Source organism: Aphelocoma coerulescens, chromosome 20 (genome assembly GCF_041296385.1).
Source record: "Aphelocoma coerulescens isolate FSJ_1873_10779 chromosome 20, UR_Acoe_1.0, whole genome shotgun sequence".
NCBI classification, from domain to species: Eukaryota; Metazoa; Chordata; class Aves; order Passeriformes; family Corvidae; genus Aphelocoma; species Aphelocoma coerulescens.
Genome location: NC_091033.1, coordinates 5,192,037 through 5,212,780, shown reverse-complemented (window position 1 = coordinate 5,212,780; position 20,744 = coordinate 5,192,037). Strand labels below are relative to the sequence as shown.

Sequence of the window (20,744 nt, the reverse complement as noted above, 5' to 3'; positions counted from 1 at the left end):
TGAAATAAAGCCGACATCACAAGCAAATTGAATTAATCCTTTCCAAACAGACCTGTGCAAAGCACATTGAATGGCTCGTGCAAAATCCAGGTAAGCAGTAAACAACCAGGTCTGAAATGAGAGCTCTTGTGGTTCAGCCAGCTTGGAGGGCACAAAGAAAAAAGAAAAAGAAAGTGTTGATAGGAAAGGGAGACTGAGAACTTAAGTATTCACAAGCACCTGAGAAAGCCTCAATAGTACAGCTGAAGCTCAGCTCTGCTGCTACAAAAGGGAGGAAGCAACAGCCTTGTAAGCACTGGATGCAGAGAGTCTATGGGAAAAGCAGCAGAAGAGAGGCAGCTAAACCCAGCTGAGAGCCATGGTGAGGATACCAAACCTTACCCTATCCAGGCAAGCCAGGAACAGCCACAGCTCATCCCTCTCAGAGGGCAGAGCAGCCCATCGAGGAGACCTCACTCTGTGGGGCTGCAGGGAAGCGTCCACACCACGCAGCACATCCACCACATCCCAGGGAACTCCACAAGGCTGAGGCATCCACGCCTACTAAACACTGCTACAGACCTTCCACAGGGGTTTGACCTTACCTATAAATATCTGAGAGCAAGACACGCCATTTCCTCCAACAGATAATTGGTTTGGGAACTGAAAACAAACAAACTCAGCCAGAGCACAACAGGCAGGTCCAGGCAGCTGCTTTATCCAGTAAATGGCCAAGGACAGCTTCAGCAGCACCTGCAAACCTTATTCTGAGGACTTCAGGATAGACTTGAACAGAAAAAAAAAAAAAAAAAAAGAACCTGTTTTATCCCATAAGAATTTAGGAGTGCCAAAAAATGCTTTAGCTCCACACAGAGAAAAACCCAAATCCTTGCAAAGTATTTCATAAGGGATATACTCCCTAGAAATTCAAATTCAGTTCACTTGCTTGAGATGGAAAATACCAACTTGTGGCTTTAGCACGGCACTGGAAAGCAAGGGAAGGGTGCCGTGGGCTCCTCCACAGCACAAGAGCCACACACAGCTCTCCCTGGTGAGTCCCCTGCCCACAGCCCCCACGGGCTGGGACTCACCATAGTCCCCAGAAACCCCACAGAAAATGCATGAATGCACTTTCCAAAAAGCTTTTCTTTTGGGACAGACGCATTTCCCAGGCGCAGGCGCTCGGCTGGAAAGCTCTTCAGCACCTCCTGTGAACTCAGCTCCTGCCCCTGGCAAGCATTCTTGGGAGTATCTTTGTTGGCAATCTCAGTCTCTGCTGCAGCAACACAGCCTGCAGATCCGAAGCCCCAGTTACAATACCTCGAAGGAGGGGAGATAAGGGCAGGAAATGCCTCTCGGAATACCGCACAGGCACTCCCACCCTGCTCCTTTTCCATTGTTTGCTAAAAGATGAACAAATATTTTCCAAAACACACCTGGAGTAGAAATGAGGAATGCAGGATTATTAAAGCAGGAAACTTTATTTCAGCATTTCATAAGACAGACTGGAAATTTTCTTGGTGGGTTTAGGACTGCACCCTGGAAAGAGCAACAGGACATTGATTTATAAGGAGAGGACAAGTGTGGCTGGACTTGCCCATGTTTCAGCTTTGCTGCAGCAGCTCCTCTGCTCTCCAACAGAAGAAATGGGAGATTCAGGCGGTCTGCAAAGGGGACTGAAATGGAGAGGGGAGATCCACGGGCATCAAGACATCTCTGGAAGTACCAAACACCAGCATCTCCTCAATCAAACCAGAAGATGAACCTCTAAAGGAGCTAAAAGGTCACCCTGAGAGCTCTTCCTGGAGGGGGACACAGTTCAACTCCTCCCAGACATAATTCCCTATCACTCTCACAGACCCCAGAGCCCCAGAAAAGATTTTGGCCCCATCAGTCTGGCTGCCTGTTTTCCAGTGACCTGGTTCCTTCCCTGTACCTAAAGAAATGGCACATTTGACTTCTGGCACAAACAGGTCAGGCTAACTATAGCACAAGTTTGGGCCCCAGCATTTGTTTACCTGCAAAGTGACACAGAAGTGGCTGAGTGGGTGGCTGTGGCTTGCAAGGCATTGCATTTTGGTTTCCGTTTTATTTAAAAAAGAAGAGGGGGGAGAAAAAAAGTGCCATTCCTCGTGTTGGAGCGAGCTGAGCAGTTTCCATGAGCTCAGCAGAGCTGCTGCCACCACGCTGAGGCACATCCTGCCACACACACACACAGCCCCTGGCCCTGCAGGGACAATGGGGACTATTTCAGGGGCCAAAAGGAAGGCAAGGCACTTGTGCCACCCCCCTCCTCCCAGCACTGCAGCAGGGAAAGGCTCACTCTCACCAGGTCAGAGATCGGCTCCTGAGAAGGGCACGCAAGTACTGGCCAACACCATTGTGGGGTTTTTTTGTAAATTTGCATTTCCTGTATATTTTGTCTCACCTGACTAAGCCCAAGAGGGTTTTCAGGGCAAGGTTACTCACTGACAATACAAGAAGAGACGGCGGTTCCGTGAAGTGAGAGTTTACTGAGTAGTTGCAACTTGTGCCACCAACCCTGTCTGAAGGCGTCTCTCACACGCACTCCTTCCTATTTCACATCTTGGAATCCCCCAAAGGTACTCCCTTTCCTCCACCAGCACACACTCAGAGCTGCCCCCTTGACCTTCCTACAAAGCATTTGGCTTGCAGACACTTTGCCATAACACTGCTGAGGCTGGAGCTGGATCTACTAAAGCAGCCACACTGCTGAGTGAGGCTGGAGAGCCTCCTCACCTCCCCATCTGATGGTGAAGCTGGAGCTGAGACCTGCAAATCCTCTGCCACGTCTTCCCAAGGCAGCAGTTAAAGCACAGCATGACACTGATGCAGAACACAAACACTCACAGAAGTCCTTCACTTAAGTGTCATCAACTGATTTCAGTTTTATTCCACTTAAAAAAAAAACCAAACACAAACCATGGAAAAGCAACCCTTGAATGGGATACCTTGAAGTGAAACACTGGAGATTTCTTAAAGCCTTCAAGGGAAAACTGAAGGCCCAGGTATGTGAATGGCCACTCCTGAAGTTAAGGAGATCGTTCCCAGTCACTGGATTGCTCGTGGGGAGACACCTGCAGAACAGGGCCCGGATGATCAGGTGAGGTGTCTGCAGCACAAAGTCAAGTCAGTGGCACGGAGAGTGACAGAAATAGCCCTCTCCTCCCCACGCCAAGCTAATCTCTCCACTGGAATTGGAAACCAAGCACGAAAGCCTCTAGCAGGGATCTGAGTGCATAAGCAGTCAGCAGAGGAGGTGGTGCCTGACTTAATTATTTTATTAACAGTCAACTCCTGCACCACGGCAGGGCAAGGAGCTGCCAAACTTCACCCCTTCTGCTCCCTGCGAGGGCCAAAGCCAATCTGTGTGTTCCTGGCCCGTGAAATGCTAGGTGACCAGCCCACTAGAGCCCTTCTGCTGAACCCATCCTCTGGCAACAGGCACCACTGAAGAACCCACAGGCTTCTCCTTCGGGCATCACGTGCAGGATTGTCCCTGCTAAGGGATACAGAGCAGCCAAAGACCCATGCTCTGCATGGGTACTCCTGCTGCTGGCCAGGATCTTCCCAGGGTCTGGAGGCAGCAGCAGAGAAGCTCTTCATCACTGGGCCCCCAATGAGGCAAGAGCTCACTGGAGCCCAAAAGCCAAACACCATCCACAGCCAGCCAGAAAGCCACTGAGAGAAGGAGGTGACAACCCAGGGGACCGGCAGAAGCAGCAGGGAGCCACAGGCACAGGAGCTCAACCATCCCCAAGGGAGGGCAAGGCAGGGGATGTGCCTTGGGCCTGACCACACACAAGGAGCTGAGGTCCTTTCCCTCCTTCCCACAGCCCAGTCTGGGTGGGAAGGGCAGCAGCGTCCCCCTCCCACCCCTCCCAGAAGAACTCGCTCCAAGTCACTTCCTAAGCCGTGTCCCTACAGAGCACATACCCACGAACAGCTCTGCCGAGGCACTCCCCACCCACCGCTGACACGTGAGCTGCTCTGATCTCCAGCACCTTCAGGAGGATGGGAAACAAACCCCTCTCCTGTCCTACTGATGAGAACAGGGAGCCCTGTGCTGGATCAGGAGCTCTTGGCGTTTGTGGGGTTTATTTTTTTAATTAGTAGAGAGTGCATCAAATCAGGAGGGTCCTCCACGCTAAGATCACCACAGTCTAAAACCATTTTTTATATAACTGCCTCTGTCACCTCCTGCCTTTTGGAGAACCATTTCATTAGAGCACCATCAGCAAGGACACTGCATCGAGCCCCACCTGGCAACTGCCCCAGCTGCTACACACCTACAACAGGGGAGCTGGCTGCTGGGTCTTCAAATGAAGACACAGTGGTGGATACCAACAGCGACCACATGGCAAACTGGGAAGGGGAGTTCAAATCACAAGAGCTGTCCCTCCACCGAATCACAGCCCCAAAACACTCATTTTCACTGGCAGTGCCACAGGACACAGTCTCATTTCCTACAGAGCAGCATTTCCAGCCTCCTGAAGGGTTTCCTTTTTTTCCTGAAGCTTAAATTTTTATTTCTCCAATATCACCCTCCCAGACAGGTTGTAGCATCCCCTTTGTCTGGATCTCTGTGCACAGACTGTGACACAGGTGGGCACCAACCACCATCTCCTCTGGACATCAGGGCTGGTGGGAGGGCTGAAAGCAGAAACCTGAACACAGCCCAAGGCAGCACATCAAACAACAGCCAGACACTAACCTCACCAGTGCCTTCACAATAACCTGCAACAAACCCTTCTCCAGAGGTCAAGAGCATCCACTGGTGAGCACATGAACACAGAACAGGGTCACTGGCATTCTCTGGGCAACAAACTCACTGCAAGAGCCACACCACCACCTCAGGATTGTTATTTCTAGTCCTGTGCTCCTGCCACAAGGTGCTGGTAGAAGCTACTCATCCCTCAGCGCTACTCTGAGAGCTCTGGCTATTGCTTCTGGTGGCAAATTCTTCTTGCACACACCATGTGAGTCTCTCTGTTGTGCTGTGAGCCCCACAGCACCCACAGGTGAACCACACAGGGGAGTGAAAATGAAGAAAATTGTTGCTGCCTCATTTAATTTCACCGGCATCTTAGAAGTAAACAGCTCCTTTCCTCACTCAGGGCTTCTGCAACACTTTAAGCAGCAGATGCTCAGCACTACCAGAAGAATGGTTCCTCCTGAAGGAATGACAGGGCAAGTAGCAAGAAATATCACTTAAAAAAAAATTTAAAAGAAAATATATATATATATATTTCAGCCAGGAACACAACTCCTACATCTGCCCTGGGGTGCTTGTGGGGAAGAGCAGGTACAGAAATCTTCTGGGTGAGAGATCTCATCAGAAATTGGGGGTTTCAGGAAAGATTCTTGGCTTTCCCACAGGTTTCTTGTATGCAAAGTAAGTAACTTAATCTGTGCCCTAATTACCTTCTTAAAGTGAAGATACTGTTCTACCATCTGCAGCAAAGGAGCTTTCATTGCTGCCTGCTGCAATGGTGGTGAAGGTGCATCACTGTAAATTATTTTTCCAGCTTGATAGAAAGCTCAAAATTTCAAGCGAAATTCTTCTCCAGAGAACTAAAACCATTTTGGTTTGGCTGCTTTATCTCTATTTCCAGATAATCTCTCTGTCTTCAATGAGCCCATTCCCAGCAGACGGGATGAAATACAAGCAAGAAGAAAAAAGCTAAACAGCAAGTCAAAAAAATCTCTTTGGGGCCAACAGTGGTAATAGAAAGTTTTAAGTGCCTCTTTTCTCCTCCCAAGTGTTTCACTCCTAACAATACTGGCAGTTGTTTGAGGAAAGCCCCTCAGTATTTTCACTATATATTTCCTGTAAACACTCAACACAGCACAATATGCATTCTTTTTCCTATCAATATTTCAACGTGGGCTTCCTCAAAAAAAAAAATTAAAAAACAGCAAAAAACCTCCTGTGCCAAGCAGTCCTCCCCCACATCGGCGTGCTGTGAGGAGCAACACAAACCTGGTGGTGGTCCCCAGACACAAAGGGCTGGACAGCTCAGTCTCAGGGTTCAGCAGACACAGCAGGGAAGGGCTTTGCTTTGTGTCTGAACACAGTTTACACACATGATCGAGGAGCAAGCCAGAGCATTAAAGCTAAACCAGCTCAGATCTCACCTCCCTCCCCACGTGGCTCCTGTGGAAAGCTGCTCCTGGAGTTCCCAGCGCAAGGCAGCAGGACCTGAAGGCGTTTTAAAAACCTTCCTCTAAAAGCTCTGTAGAGCAAATGCACCCTTCTGTGCCTGCTCCAGCACAGCACTTCAGAGCTGCCACTTTTCTGCGTTAAACTGCCCTCGCCTGGGTAAAGTTTCAAATCTAGAACTTCCATGTGGGTGGTTTTCCCACTCACTAATAGTTGGGAGTTTCTTCTCCCCTCTCTATTTTTATTCCCCATCATCTTCCTCACCAGCCAAGCTCCACTTCTCACTGGCTGTCCCACCACATCCATGGGCAGAGGGGGCTCTTCCAGCCCCAGTTTGAGGTGTAGCTCTAGAACACCTTGAAGGGTACCTTGGAGCTGTAAAAACTGCTCAGCTCCCTTGCACTTCCCAAGGGGGAAGCCTTGGGTTCCCCTCCTGCTTTCAGGTCGATCAATGAATCAGTAAAAACAGACACCCTGGGCTCTTGGCCATGAAATTCCACAGGGAGAAGGGAGAGGGGCATTTCTGCCAGCTGGAACATGAACATCTAACGGTGATTTCGAGTTGAGTTAAACATCAGAAAGTAAGTTCAGGGCTCAGTTTCAAACAAAACCAGAGCAAGGCATTCCCTTTTAATCCAGAGCAATAGAGAAACCCACTCAGCAGCGTGCAAAGCTGCAGACAGCACTCACTAATTGTCCTGGTGCCTTTTCTCCCTGAGCTGAGGGCTGAGCACACATAACCAGGAGCAGAGCTCTCCCCCGCTCCCCTCTGACTGTGCCCCAGACAGCACACACAGCTCCAGGGAAGATGATGCTTGAAGACAAGGAAATTTTATTCCTTCAAGAATCCAGCACACGCACCACTCCCCTCTCCCCTTTGCTCCCCTTAGCAGAAAAGTGCCTGCTAACAAAATTTATCTCCGGCATCAGAGGAGCAGCAGGATCCCTGCCCTTAGGCAAAGAGAGAAGGATCAGAATGGGATTTCTGTGCAAACATGAAGCGAATCCCAACTTCCCTCACACGAGAGCAGCCTCATCCTCTGAGCCAGGCAGTTAAACATTGAAGGAAAGGCATGCAGCAGCTCCGATTATGTGGAACAAAAATTAATTGAGGGCATAAGTCTCTGGTTGGGCTCTCCATTTCTTTTTTCCACAGCACATTATATGGGAGTGGGGGTTGCAATGCAGACACCTGCAGGGAAAGCAGCCCGACCCATCTGTGACAGTGATATTGCCTCTTTTTATTTGTTTTTTTCTGGTTAGAGCTTCCATTTTTTATCAACCCTGCCACAGACAGATGTGTGGAGGCTTCCAAAACTGCATCCCTCTTCCTGACATTTTTAACTACACACTGAGAGATCTGTAATTTGGAAAACAACAATTTTCCCTCAAAACAGGCTTTAAAATAAGACATGGGGGGGGAAGCAAACCCCAAGCTAATTTCCAACAGAATCTCAAAAACACCACTGGAAGAGCCCACACCCTTCCCTCAAGATATAAATTAAAGCCCTATTCACGCCTGCACCCCACTTTTTTTAACAGAAATCCTTCCATTGTTTAAAGCCATTTACACATATTTTGGCCAACGGAAGAAAAATAATCCTGGGAACAGCCCTATTCTGGCACAGCAACAAGCTAGATAAGTGCCTGGATTTTCCATTTGCAGCTCCGAGGCACCTCACGCCGTGCCAGCGTGGGATGTGTCAGCGGCAGGGCTCTTGTGGGCTCCCAGCTATCGACAGGGATGTGCCTTTCCCTGGGAACACCCACACCGGGCATCCCATCTGCCCCCAGACAGATGTGCACCCCCAGGACTGTGCCTTCTTACAGGGAGTTACCATCCAATGGGACTAAATTCCTCTATTTTTAATGATTTTCTGGGGGTTTTGTCACCAAAAGAAAGTCCTGCCTTGCTCTTCTCTTTCCAAGGCAAAGGTGTGATTCTGTCAGCTTTATGGCACCACGCTGACAAAGCCAGTGACTGGCAGAATTTAAAAGTGATTCCTACACACCTGACAGGAGGAATATTGATTTTGTGGGAGATTTATGAGAGGATTCTCTTCCCAACCATCTGATCCATCCATTTTAAATAGCGGTTGCATTTAATTACTGCTAACAAAATGCTTTCAACTCTAAAGCTTATGGACATTATTGAGTGTATGTATAACAATTCCAATAATCCTCAAAAGGTCTTAACTAAATAACATAAAAAGATGCCCTCTGACCCATCCTGCATCCATCAGGGAGCCCAAACAGCTACTCAGGGTAGCGTTACCCTCCTGCCTCTGCTGTGCAGGGACCAGCGGGGTGCCCACAGGCTCTGCTGGGAGAGTAAAGAGGTGAGACTTTGGGAAAAATTAATTATCCACGCTACAGTGTGGGATGCTTTGTTCCAGACAGCTCAAACATCTGGATTTGTTGTCTAGGGCTCAACCCTTCTACCTTGGTGAACTCCACAATGACATATTGACCTGCTAAGCCACGCACATGTCACCAAAAAATTCATCGTCCAGTCACCCCAGATTTTGCAGGTCATGGTTAGCCACCAGCATGCAAGAAAGGGGCCCTGAGGCTGCTGATCCAACACTTACAGAGTGGGTCAGGCCTTCTGCAGCACCCTATAGCTGCTACAGGGTACCAGGGCCAGCCCATGCACAGCAGCAGCTGTGATCAGCACACCCAGATCAGGGAAATCCAGGCTGTTTTCCCTGGAAGCCTGAAGGAATATTACAAGAGCATCTTCTAGAAAGTGGAACCACAACACTTGGAGAGGACAAAGGCTCCTTAAGATGCAGATGAGCAGAAAGCCTGCACGGGAAAAGCAGCTCCAGCACCGCCTCTCACTTCCACCTCTGCCCGAGCCCCGCTCCAGAGGAACTCGCCGTATCTCACATGCAAGCCATGAGACTGAAACGAAATGTTTTGCTAGCAGAATGCTAACAAAACGTTAGCACAGCCCTCTGCAGTGCCAACATCGCCAGTTTCAGTCTGAAATCAGACTCTGGGAGCAGCTTGCCACTGCCTTGCTGGCGAGGCAGATTTTCTGTTTCTGAAGAGCCTTATTTTTAGGCGCAGCTATCAACCCGCACGTCACCATACGTGCCCTACTTTCTGTGTTTTCTGCGTCTCCTCTTGGCCGCAGTCAGGGGCGGTTGTTGGCTTGACTCGCTGCTCTGACAATACAAGTGCTCTGACAACCAGTTCAATCAAATATTTACCACTTACTAGTTTGAAAATAAGATTTTTGGATACTTTAGATTGACTTGACTTACAAGAATGGAAGCAGAATTGCTGGTACAGCTCTCCTCCTCATCAGTCCAGTTCTTACTTTGCTTCTGCCATTTCTGGGATTACCAGCACAAGGGCTCTGCTGCCCCAGGCCAAGGAGAACCAAGGAAAACCTTGGAAAACCTCATCCGCTCATGAGCCCAACATTCAGCCATCCTTCTCTGCTGTCCCAATGTGCAGTGAGACCTGTCCAGAAGAGACTCTTCCCAAAGATATCAAGATTTAAGGGCCAGAACTCGGCTGGGAAGAATGGCTGCTCTTAGGGGAGACTTTCTAGAGGGCTTCTTGGACAGAGGTGCCAGACCTGCCATTCGGTAGGTACCTCACTTGAATGTTAGTTCTGAGAAGCAGCGTTATTTGGACAGCAGAAAAATCACTGTATAAGTCAAATTCAGGTAGCAGGGGCACCTCAAAGCCTGAAATCTGATCTGATCCAGCAGATGGTGGGGACGGCCCTTCTGCATCTCACTGACAGACCTCCAGCACTGCTCCTACCCGCTGCTTTGGGGGTTAAGCAAGGCAGCAAGCAAAGCCCACCCAATACAAAACCCACTTAACTTCACGTACCAGATGAACTCTTGCTTGAGACCTCACTAACAAAAAGCCAAGTCCTACACAAATCCCTAAATCTCAGCTTAGCCCCACCAAGGAGAGAAAATGAAGGTATTAATGGACACCCCATAGCCAGCACAGGGCTCTCCTGCCTTCCTTGGTCTTTCTCTTTGTATGGGTATTTGACCTTTGAGCTGCTGTGCCAGTCATCAAACAGAATCTGTGCCTGTGAAATGCTGCCAAACTCCAACATCACCACATGGAGCTGCCTTAGAGCAATGCCTCATACTTGGGGTTTTCCCATATGGATCATTAAGGATGCCGTGGCTATACCACGACATCAAATGGAGCAGGTGGGGCAAAATTAAGGCAACTGGTCCTGATTAGTGAAGCTGTGTATCTCCATCCTTCCCTCCTAAGCTGTCCTCTCTCCTCTCCCAGAAATACCCAACCTGCAACTCCTGCCCCTGCCAGCTCAAGGGCAGAGCAGCAAGATACAGCACACCCTCACCTACAAAGCAGGGGCAAGAGCAAACTCAGAAGGAAGATCCCTTGGCAACTCAGGGTGAGAGAAAAGAAGGGGGGAATTGCTGCCAGCTTGTTTGTGTGCACTTAGGGTGGCGTTTCTAACCCTGTAATTGTTGCATAATGAATTTAGCAATGGAGTTCAAGAGCTATGAATCATTCAGGCCAAGAAAGCATGAGTCAGCCCCCGAAGAATCATGAGATGTTGAAATTACATACATTTAACTTGAGCTTGACAAATCCAGAGGAGCAATGTCTCAGCACAACTCAAACCATCATGACAATATCCCCACTGCTCCTCCCAAGGGACACAAGGCCAGAGCAGCACCAGAGCAGTGCCTTTGGCCACTGCAAATAATTCACACCTGCCACCCCTGCCCAGCCCAAGCTATCAGCCCCAGCTCCCAAAAAGGCACCTGATGCTGCCTCTTAGCTGGTGCTCACACTGACTCACTGAGAAAGGTGGTGAGGCCCAGCCAGCCTGGGAAAAGCTCTTTGCAAAGTCCTGACATGGACTGAGCATTTGGGATGCTCATTTCACTGTGTGTGACCTGCTCAGGAGCTGGACGGGGACAGAGGAGGACAGCAGAGGTGGCTGTGGGAGCTGGCAGTCAGGGTGTTGGAGCAAAGCACAGAGCTGGGGGTGGGAAAGGAGCGCAGATCTCTGCACAGGATCGAGCGTGAAACAGGGCAGATTCATGACAGGGAAGGATGCCTGAGTTAGGGAGTGTATGTGGATGCAGAGAAGACTTCAGGAAGAAAGTGTTTTCCTGGCTCTGTTGGGGATCCTGCTCAAGCCAGGCCCTGTATTCTGCATTTACAGGGCCTGCATATATGGAAGGAAAGTTATTTTGAAGTGAGATAGGGTGCAAATTCAAAGCAGAACAACTATTCTGGGTTAACTCCCCAGGTGGCTTCTTATTCTAGAGTAGCAGTACCTTTTTCTAGTTTAATTCACTGTAAAAATAGATTAGGCTAATGGTTCTCATCTGCAGGGCCATGGTAGCTGGCCTGCTGCTTTTAGAGCACCCTTAATTGGAGCCTGGCTACGGGCACATGGGGGGCTCTGGGATGTAGATGGGGTAGTCTGGATTTGGGAACATCACGTTAACTTAAACCAGGAAGGAAACAACCGCCTGCAGGAGGGTCTGCACAGGCACAGGGCTGTCCCTGCAGCAGGTGCATGGGACACAGCCAGGCAGGGGACAGCCCAGGCAGTGCTCTCTGCCCACCATAAACCCAGCAGCACCACACGAGACCCACAGCCTGACCTCTGCACGCACCCCGAGGCCTCCGTGTAAAGCCAGTTTTGTTTGAGGTTCCTTTGAATTTACCATTTATCAAGCTTCCATTTAGCCCCGTTAATCACAGCCTATCAAGCTCTTTCAAATGCAAACACGGAAATGTACCCAGCGACTGCACTTCCCCCGTTTATCCTTCTCCTGCTGGAATTATGGAGGGCTACAAAGCAGGAATGCCAACCCACCTGTCTCACGCTTTTCAACCACTTCCCATGGGATAAAATCAGCTGACTATTCTGGAAGAAAACAGACTGATCTCTTTCCCTGCCAGCTAGCAACATTCAAGGAGAGCAAACAATGTGTTGTGCGGGATAAAGAGCATCCCTGTGAAAGTCAAGGGGAGAGGCAGATGGGCGGCTCCGGCACCTGCATCAGCACATGGATGCTGTCTCTGGAAGCAGGGACAGCCAAGCCACCTTTGTCAAAGGCTTTGCATTTCCTAGCTGGGCCTCTAGAGCCAGAGATCTCACAGCTCACTTAATCCCCGTCAAACGATACACCATTTGTTTGCTTTGTTTGGGTATTAAGGCTTAGCCTTCCTCAAGCTATTCATTCTTTTTCCTCAGTGCCTACGTGGCTGTTAACCCCAGTGCTGACACGCTTCTGAGAGCTGCAAGCAAAAGCTCTGTCAGGAAGAGCCACATCACTCTGCAGGTGACGCTTGTCCCAGCTGGCAGTGCCGAGTTCTGACTCAGCCCCGTGTCTGCAGCTTCATTGACAAACCCTTTCCCACTCTGCCGTGAGACCCCGGGTGTAGCATTCATTCCCTCACCTCCCAAAGTCTGACAGCTTTTCTGCTGCTCTTTGCTCAAGCCGAGTCCAGCACTGCCCGGCAAAGTGGGATCCACCCCGATTTCAGGGGCGAGCTGCAGGTGATTCCCACCCACCATTACCTACCCCTGGTGCTGCTGCCGGTGGCCAAGCACCCCGTGCTCCACGCTGAGCCTGCAGCCAAGCAGGACCTGGCATAGGAGCGGGGCTGTGCCTTACTCAGAGCTGGACTCAGCTTGCTGCTGGTACCACCCTGCACCTCCACCCCAGCCAGCAAAGCACCCGGGCTCCGCTCTCCTTTCAGGAGCGTCACCTTCAAAAAAAAACCCTTTAAAAATATAGCGTCTCCCTCTATTTATATAAAGAAAAAACGCGTTGAACAGTAAAAAGTGACAGTCCACAACTGTGCATGCCCTAAACAGGCCCTGGCAAGCAGCAGAGCTGGTGTGGGCCGGTGGCAGCGCAGCAGAACGGGGCTGTCGGGATGAATGCGCAGGGCAGCACTCGGGAAGGAGACAAGCAGATTAATAGAAGACAACAGATTTCTAGTAAGATTGCGATAAGCCTCTTGAAACTTCCCTAAAGGATGAGCCAGCTGGCAAGACCATCCTAGGAGGTGGTGTAAGTTGACTAACAGCCTTGCAAAAAGCCAACAGCTGACCCCTTTCACACGTCCCAGCTCACTCCTGCAGCTCCTTAACCAAGGAAAGCTGAACAAGCCACACCTGGATGCCTGTACCCCAGCACTCACTCGCAATTCCAGCCCTCCTTGCAGAGAAGCCACTGGCCCTGAACTGTTCTGAACAAGCAGCGAGGTCGGGCTGACCGCAGCACGGGCAGAGCTCACCGTCCCACTCTTCCTGGCTGGTCACCCAGCATGTTTCACTGCCCACAAGGGGCTAATCCTGACCTGTGTCCCCAGTGTTGGGCCACAAAGCTGCCAGGCTTCTTTGGGAAGCGGCACATGGCTCCTGGAAAGGGCTTTGCCAAACCCAGATGAGAACGACGAGGTGATGAGCGGGACTCCTGCATTATGCTTTCCCTTCCTTCCTAAATTCAGCTCTGCTGGGATCCCCCCAAAACCAAGTCCTCCAGAAACAGCACACCCCAGTGAGCAGTTGCGCCCTCTGAGGAGGAAGAGGAGAGGGCTATCCACAGTGGAAGGCAAGCCTGAAGTGTTAAGGTTTTTATCCTTCAAAGGACAATACCTTCAAAAGCTGCTGGAGGTGGAGTGGACACCACGCCCAGGTATGGCCAAAAGAAAGAGCTCACTGTGTCCCCCTGCCAGTGCCACAACCAAACCCTGTCACCGTTTGAAACTGGAGGTTTCACCTGGAGCATCTTCTTCAGGATAATGAACAGCAGCAGCCAGTTTATTTGATATCAGGCAAGTTTTTCTTAGGCCAATTAGCTGCTGATATAATTTGCCCACTGAGGTCACTGAATCATCATTTAGCAGTTTCAAAGGAGAGGAGATGAACTGCAGGCCAATTTCCCCCCTCCAGCTCAATGAGTGATTCAAAATGCAGTTAATGATAGTGGCTCATAAGTATCTGGCAGAGGATTTGAGAGAGCAATTTATTGCCCAAATAGAGGCTGATCTCTTTCAGCCAAAGCAGCTCAGCTGGTGAAGATGTAGGATCTGATTTTGCCATCTTACTTGACAGTTAAATACTCAAGAGCTGCTAAACTTAAATCAGACACAGGTAAAAGGAAAAAGGAGAAGCAGACCCAAAATCAGGGTAAGGAAGGTCACAGTTAAAACCCACTTCATCACCAGCAGGCAAGAGACCTTTTAAAGGATGAGGGAAAGAACAGAGTAATAACCAACAAGACTCTCAGCACAAATCCTGCATTTTTGTGAGTTTATATAAGATAAAAATGAGACACCCCCTCATCCACAAAAGCTTCATTATTTGTCAACCTCAGGCTCCATAACCAGTAAACACTGGTGGATGTTTTTCTTCTTGCTGGATGAAATGTGCCTAGAGGCAACAGGCATTTTATAAATTATTAAACCAAGGGAAAATAAGGTTCCAACAAAGTGACTGCAGAAGCACCAAGGAGCTGGTACAATTGGTACCAACCAGCACATTTACACAGGGTCATTTTTCCTGCAACAACTGACTCAACAAGAAGACATTGTTGGAAATGCACATCCTGGACACGTGGTCTTGATGGCAAAAAGAAGATGCGATATCTCAGCATTTCATCACATCCATCACACATATCTGAAGTTCAACACTTTAAATCTTATTTTTCTTATGAAATAGTCACTTATGTTTTCCCGTCAGAGGGAAAATAAGATTTTTTTTTTTTTTAAATTCTAACCTTATGAGAGATCTCAGGACATGAAGCAGACCCCGTGAAAATACTGTAATAGGAGTATTTTAATATCACCCACAGTTTTTGATCCAACCCATAGCATTGAGAAGAAAGGAAAAAACATAAATGAAAAAGTATTCTTCACTCTCAGAATATATTACATCTTTCACAACAAACAGAATCCACCTCCAAATTAAGTTCTGTCCAGCCAGAAAAAACCCTTCTGCTTTCTGCCATAACAGCACTTGGCCCTTCCATCTGTGAAAAACCACTTAACAGTAATGGCAGGGCTCAGGACACCGGGTCAAGGAAGGCTGGGTCAAGGTGAGAGCTAGGGCAGCCCAGGCAGCCGCTGCTCCCGAGGTTCGCTGAGCGTTTGTTAGGGAACAGGAGGGCTCAGAGATGGGTTTGGGTTTTCTTTTCTAGGTTTGTGAGCCCTCTCCTTCCCCTGACAATTTGTGAAAAGCCAGTTTTCCTGCTACTACTCTACTGCAGCTTAAAGCATCTTCCCCCTCCTCGAGCAGTTATCACCATGCAGAAAAGATCTTTTCATGATAAGCAAGCAGAGAAATAAACATGAATTCGGTGGCTTGTCAGAGTCAACCAAAAGCATCTCTACCACCACTGACACCTCAGGCCCTGGAGATGGAGAAGGGGCTGAAGTTCAGCCTGAAGTTCCCTCGGTCTGCCAGTGTCTGAAGGAGACTCTCCAAGAAAGCCCTTCACCCCTCACAGAAACCAGCACTTGCAACCCCGATGCCATTTCAGGAATTACGGTTGCCTGTATTTATGCTACCTCGAGTAAATTTCTTCCACACCCCTTTCGTGCCAGAAGGGAGAGGAATTCTACACGCACTAAGCAAAACCCACCCACGGGCCGCCCAAAACACCCACATCTACAGCGCGCTGGCTCCCGCACGATGACCCACGGTACGCACGGCACTTCTACACGGGCGACAAAAGCTGCGCGGAGTCGGGACTGCCTTGAAAGGGGGAACCGCGTCCTCATCCATGTGCCACGATAAGGTCGCCGGGCTGAGCCGGTGCCGGGCTGCCCGGGGAGCGCAGCAGCTCCTGCAGCCCGTTCGGGGCTGGAGTTACCCAAACTCCGCGCTGACTGCGGCGGGGACCGCGCCCGCCCGCGGCACGGCAGCACCGCGGCAGCCCCGCGCAGCATCCCCCGGGCCGGGCCGGGCCGGGCCAGCCCCAATCCCCGCCGCTCGCCCCCCGCACGGCCCCGGCCCCGCACTCACCGCGGCAGCTCCGCGCAGCGGGCCCGGCCCCGCGCTCCCGCAGGCAGGAGCGGGCGGACGGAGGCAGCGGGAGGCAGCGGGAGGCAGCGGGAGGCAGCGGCGCCGCGCAGACCCGGTCCCCGCCCGCCTCCGGCCCCGGTTGCGGCCGCAGCTCCGCCCCGAGGAGGGGCCGGGGCCGGAGGCGGGCGGGGACCGGCGCCCGCCCTGCAGGTGAAGGCGCGGAGCATCCCTGGGGATGCTGCGGGAGCGAGGGCTCGTCCGCATGGGGCGGGCGGGGCTGTTTCTGTCGCCGGGAGGGGTAATTAAGATAAATAAATAAATATTTTTTAGAAAGAAACCTCTTTGAATTTCGGTGGAAAGTCGCACCCCTGCCTGCCCGCCCAGCCTGCCTGTGGATAAGATTTACCCCGACTTCTGGCTGGGCACAGGGTGAGGGATGCTGCTGCCCCCACTGAGGCTGGAAGGTGGATATGTGGTTTAGAAACTGTTTTGCCAGGGTTTTTGGCACAAATATCTGAGCCCGGCAGCGGGTTCCTATTTGCCACAGAGTGATTTGGTGCGAGGGATGGGATCCCAGACAATTTTTAGGAGGAACCAAAATCCCCCCCCAATGCAATGTAACATCACATCAGGCTTTTAAACACAGTGACTGATACCAAAAACCAATGCCATTCTTGAAGTGTGCCTTTTGCCAATTTTATAGGCAGATAAGACCCTTTGCCAGGAGTCAAACCAGTCACCGGATCTGGGAGAGAAGCCAAGAAGCCTCCTGGGCCAGGGAGTGGCACTGGGGAGCCAACACTCACCTACTGGGAGCAGAGCAGAGGATTCCTCATGCTGCTGTCAGGTATTGTGTCTGGGATCAGTTGCCTTTTCCAGGGTGAAATAGGTTTCAGAAGGTTTGGAGGATTAATCACCATGGACTCTATTTCTCCTGGGGAAAGAGCCTCCTCCCAGACTGAACAGATCAACGGGGAGCATCTCTGACACCGCGCTGTGGGGTTTCACTGAAACCCTTCTAGCTCAAGAGAGGCCTTCAGGTTCGAAATGTGAGTCACTCCTTGAAATAGGACAAGGTGTAGGTAAGTGCTCGTGGGTAATAAACCTGGATCTTGCAATTGTATAGGAGTGTGAGAGACCATCCAGAGCGTGAAGGTCTGATTAAGGTGGGAGTTTACTGTGCCATGTGATTGAGAGCTCTGTCCAGAACTCACTCATTACTACTCCAACATGGCAGAACCACAGTTTAAGAGTCAGCAAGTGACCCACGGAGACATGGCTTAACCGTAAAACTTGGCTTATTGCTGCCTCTGTATATGCAAAAATCTGAAAACAAAGCTGACGAGAAGAAAGCACATCTGTGTTCTCCACCTCTGGATCCACAGAGCTATAGGTGCAGGATGGATGGAATGGGAAAAGCTTTAGCCAAGTTAGAGGTGAATTACAGCTCTGGGACTAGACTTAGATCACCAGCCAGGACCTCAGCAGCCCTGGGCTGCGCAGGGTGGAGGCAGCTTTCCAAAGCCCAAGTCTGGCAGCAGGAGCCTTAGCCCAGGGCACTGGAGAGCTCAGCAACTTTGCATCAGTCTCTGAAGCCCATAATTCAGTTGTCTGTTTATTGAAATTGTGTTGTAAGCACAGCTGCTTTCTGAGACACGTATGGAAATGAAGGGGGAGCCTCATAAATACCCTGGCTCTGTGCCAGACCAGTGAGTCAGCAGAAAGAGCTGAAATGCAACTTAACAGCCATGAGATTAAAAAAAAACCCCAAAAATATCCCCAAAAAATGCTCCCCCAGCCCCCCGTCATTTTCTGTTGACATTCGGGTATCAGCACTCTGATTGGGAAGATAAGGACAGCTACAACCTCGACAGGATCTTGCAGTGCCTGGGGCCTGGGACTAGAGAAGGTGGAGACCTTCAGGGCAGAGGGAGGGCTGAGCTCATCTGAGAGCCCGCAGGCATCTGCATCATCCTCGGTTTTGCTGGCAAATCAAAGCCTTTGCTTCAGTTGCCAATACAAAGATTTGGAGCTAGAAGAGAAATACAATGTTTGTTTTCTAATACAGTCAAAATTCACTGCATCGAGTTTTTTTTTTCCCCAGTATGAATAAAATTTTTTCAGAGACCTAGGTTAAGAAGAAAAGGCATTTCAAAGGTGAACTTTCATAAAAAGCACCACTAAAGCAACCAGCATTTTCAAAGACCCAGTTCCTAGATCCCCCTTCCTCATCCAGCATTCAATCCAATTTCACAGGTAGTTTCGGTCCCTCAAATTCCTTTCTTCCAGAAGCCCACTATTTGCTGGAAAGATTTCACCCAGGCTAAGAAGGGGATTTTTCTCTTGTGCTTTTATAACACGTAAGTTACTCAGCAGTCAGAGGAGCCCCCTGGATTAAACAAGCAGGCAGAGAGCTGCAGTGGCTGAAGGACACTGAGCAGTCCCCGTGGCTGGGCCGCACAGAAGGAGCTGCTGTGAGCTGTGCTGGGAGTTTGAAGAAGTGAGGTGACAGCAAAACTCTTGCCCTGCTTCTGCAGGCATGCAGGGCACGTGTGCCTGTGGTCTCTGCTTCAGCCTGCAGCGCTGGTGTCAGCTTGTCAAACACACGGCTGAGTGCAGGTGGGCTGCGGCCCCACACAGCACTGAAGGTGCTGCTGGGTTTTCCTCTCCCCTCCTCAATTCACGCTTCCAATCTCCACAGTTTTAATGCCCTGGCAAAGTTTTCCTTTCATGCTGTTTCAAGGTCTCCTGGTGTAGTTTATTCCAGCTCAGAGCTGCTGTCTGATGGCAAGCGAGCAGACCATGTCCTTACTTAAACCTGCTGCAAAGGAGCAAGAGTCTCTGCAGAGCAGAGGAGCACGTCCTCTCCCTGCCTGCACATCCAAACACCTCTGGGAATGCCCATGGGCAGAGCCTGGCAGCACAGTGAGGGCTGGGCAGGAGAAACAAGTCATGAGACAACAAATGAAGGCAGAAGTTGGTCACAGTTGGTGCACATGGGCTGCTCCGAGCACTGGGGCTCACCCAGTGCAGGAGGTGAGGCCAGCTGGGCAAGGGAGGCACAGAAGGCACTGCGGGGGGGGTGCTGGAAAGGAAGGTGGGTAAGAAAGAGATGGGGAAACAGAAGGAAATGGGCAAACTTGCAGGTGAGGGCAGGTTTCAAACAGAGATGGTGGGAGGAAATCAGTGGTGCAGCACAAGGGGAGCTGTGGGGTGGTGGGAGGGGAGGGGTGATCCACCTGTGGGGTGTGGGTTCTCCAGAAGGCAACAGCAAGGGACAAGAAAAGGAAATGATGCTCAGACCAAGGGGTTGCCAGTGGTGAAACAATATTTTAGAGTAAGATTAACGAGTAAGAACACTGACATTGATTATTCTGTGTAACAAACAAACAAACAACAGATTCAAGGGCTTGGAAAGTGCTGATGTCATAGGAAGGCTCTCAAATGTCTCACACATGGAATAACCAGGGCCTGACTTAAAAAGGAAAGTTAGATGAAGGAAATCAGTAAGAGAAGAGAGGACACAGGAGGACACCAAGGGAAAGCTGAAGTAACAGCAGAATTGTGGGACTAAAAGAGACAGAGGAGTAGATCTGGGAAATTCATGCTGACTTCAGTAGAAGGCTGGGAGAGGATATCAGAGATTAGCTGAAAAATAAACCAGGATGCAAAAAGAAGGTGCATACACCTGGTACAGCTGAATTAGAACGGGGTGTAGCAAAAAAAAGTCCAAAGTAACTGATATTTCATGCTCTGGCTTCAAATCAGTAAAAAACTTTGCAAAGGCTGGCAGGAGGGGCTGTCACCTTGAGGACATGCACCAGGAAAGTCCGTGGCAGTGAACTGGCACGAGGACTTCCCAACAGTCCAACAAGTTCTCCAAGTGTATCCTCACCACCCCTGTGGAAAAATTAAAGCTTGGGGTGGAGCCAGTGGCAGTTTGTACCTTGTAAATAGACCAAAAGGAGAAAAGCGATTAATTGATCAATCCCCAATATTTGTACAACACACCCTTATCACAGGCTGCCACTCACTCCTCCTCCTCTGCAGGCACAAATGCCAACTCCCAACGGGCAGAACATTCAGTACCAGTCCCAGCACTCGCCCAAGGCAATGGGAGCTGCACTGTGACATCCAAGACTTTCCCAGCAGGGCCACCTGCAGACACAAAAGCCAGGAGCAGGTCTGGAGAGGAAAACCTCTCTAAACCCACAAAGAGCCAGGACCAGGCTGACCTATGAAGGATTTCAAGCCTTGACAGGAAAGAAATATTACAGGCTGGTGGGCATAGATCCACGGCTTGCAAGGTTACAAGTCAGAATCCCTGTGGTTAGGAGCTGGCTGCTTGCCCAGGGTGAAACTGTATCCCGGTTATTAGCAGCCTGCTCCTCCTCATCCTCCGGCTGGAGGAATGGGCACTGCCTGCCCCACCTTGTCAAGGCTGCCTGTACCCAGAGCCAGTCCCCTGGTGTCAGGTGAGCACATCCGTGGGATCACTTGAGGGCCTGGCCTGAAATCCTGTGGGGTTTGCTTTGATGGGATTTGCTCTGGAGGTGGTTTCCTCCC

General features: G+C 50.3%; 1 protein-coding gene across 4 annotated transcripts in view; it reads right to left on the bottom strand.

Moving 5' to 3' along the window:
• The window catches only part of PPP1R16B (protein phosphatase 1 regulatory subunit 16B), a 58,701-nt gene extending 42,444 nt beyond the window's left edge, over positions 1-16,257 (bottom strand). The window contains exon 1 of one of the 4 annotated variants that reach the window (XM_069034089.1): positions 16,179-16,257. The gene's annotated coding sequence lies outside the window, so the exon portion shown is untranslated. Of the gene's footprint in view, positions 1-10,747; positions 10,968-13,510; positions 13,735-13,808; positions 14,234-16,178 lie in introns of those variants that run through there. The other 3 variants (XM_069034092.1, XM_069034091.1, XM_069034093.1) reach the window with 3 other exon arrangements.
• Positions 16,258-20,744: the final 4,487 nt, after the last annotated feature.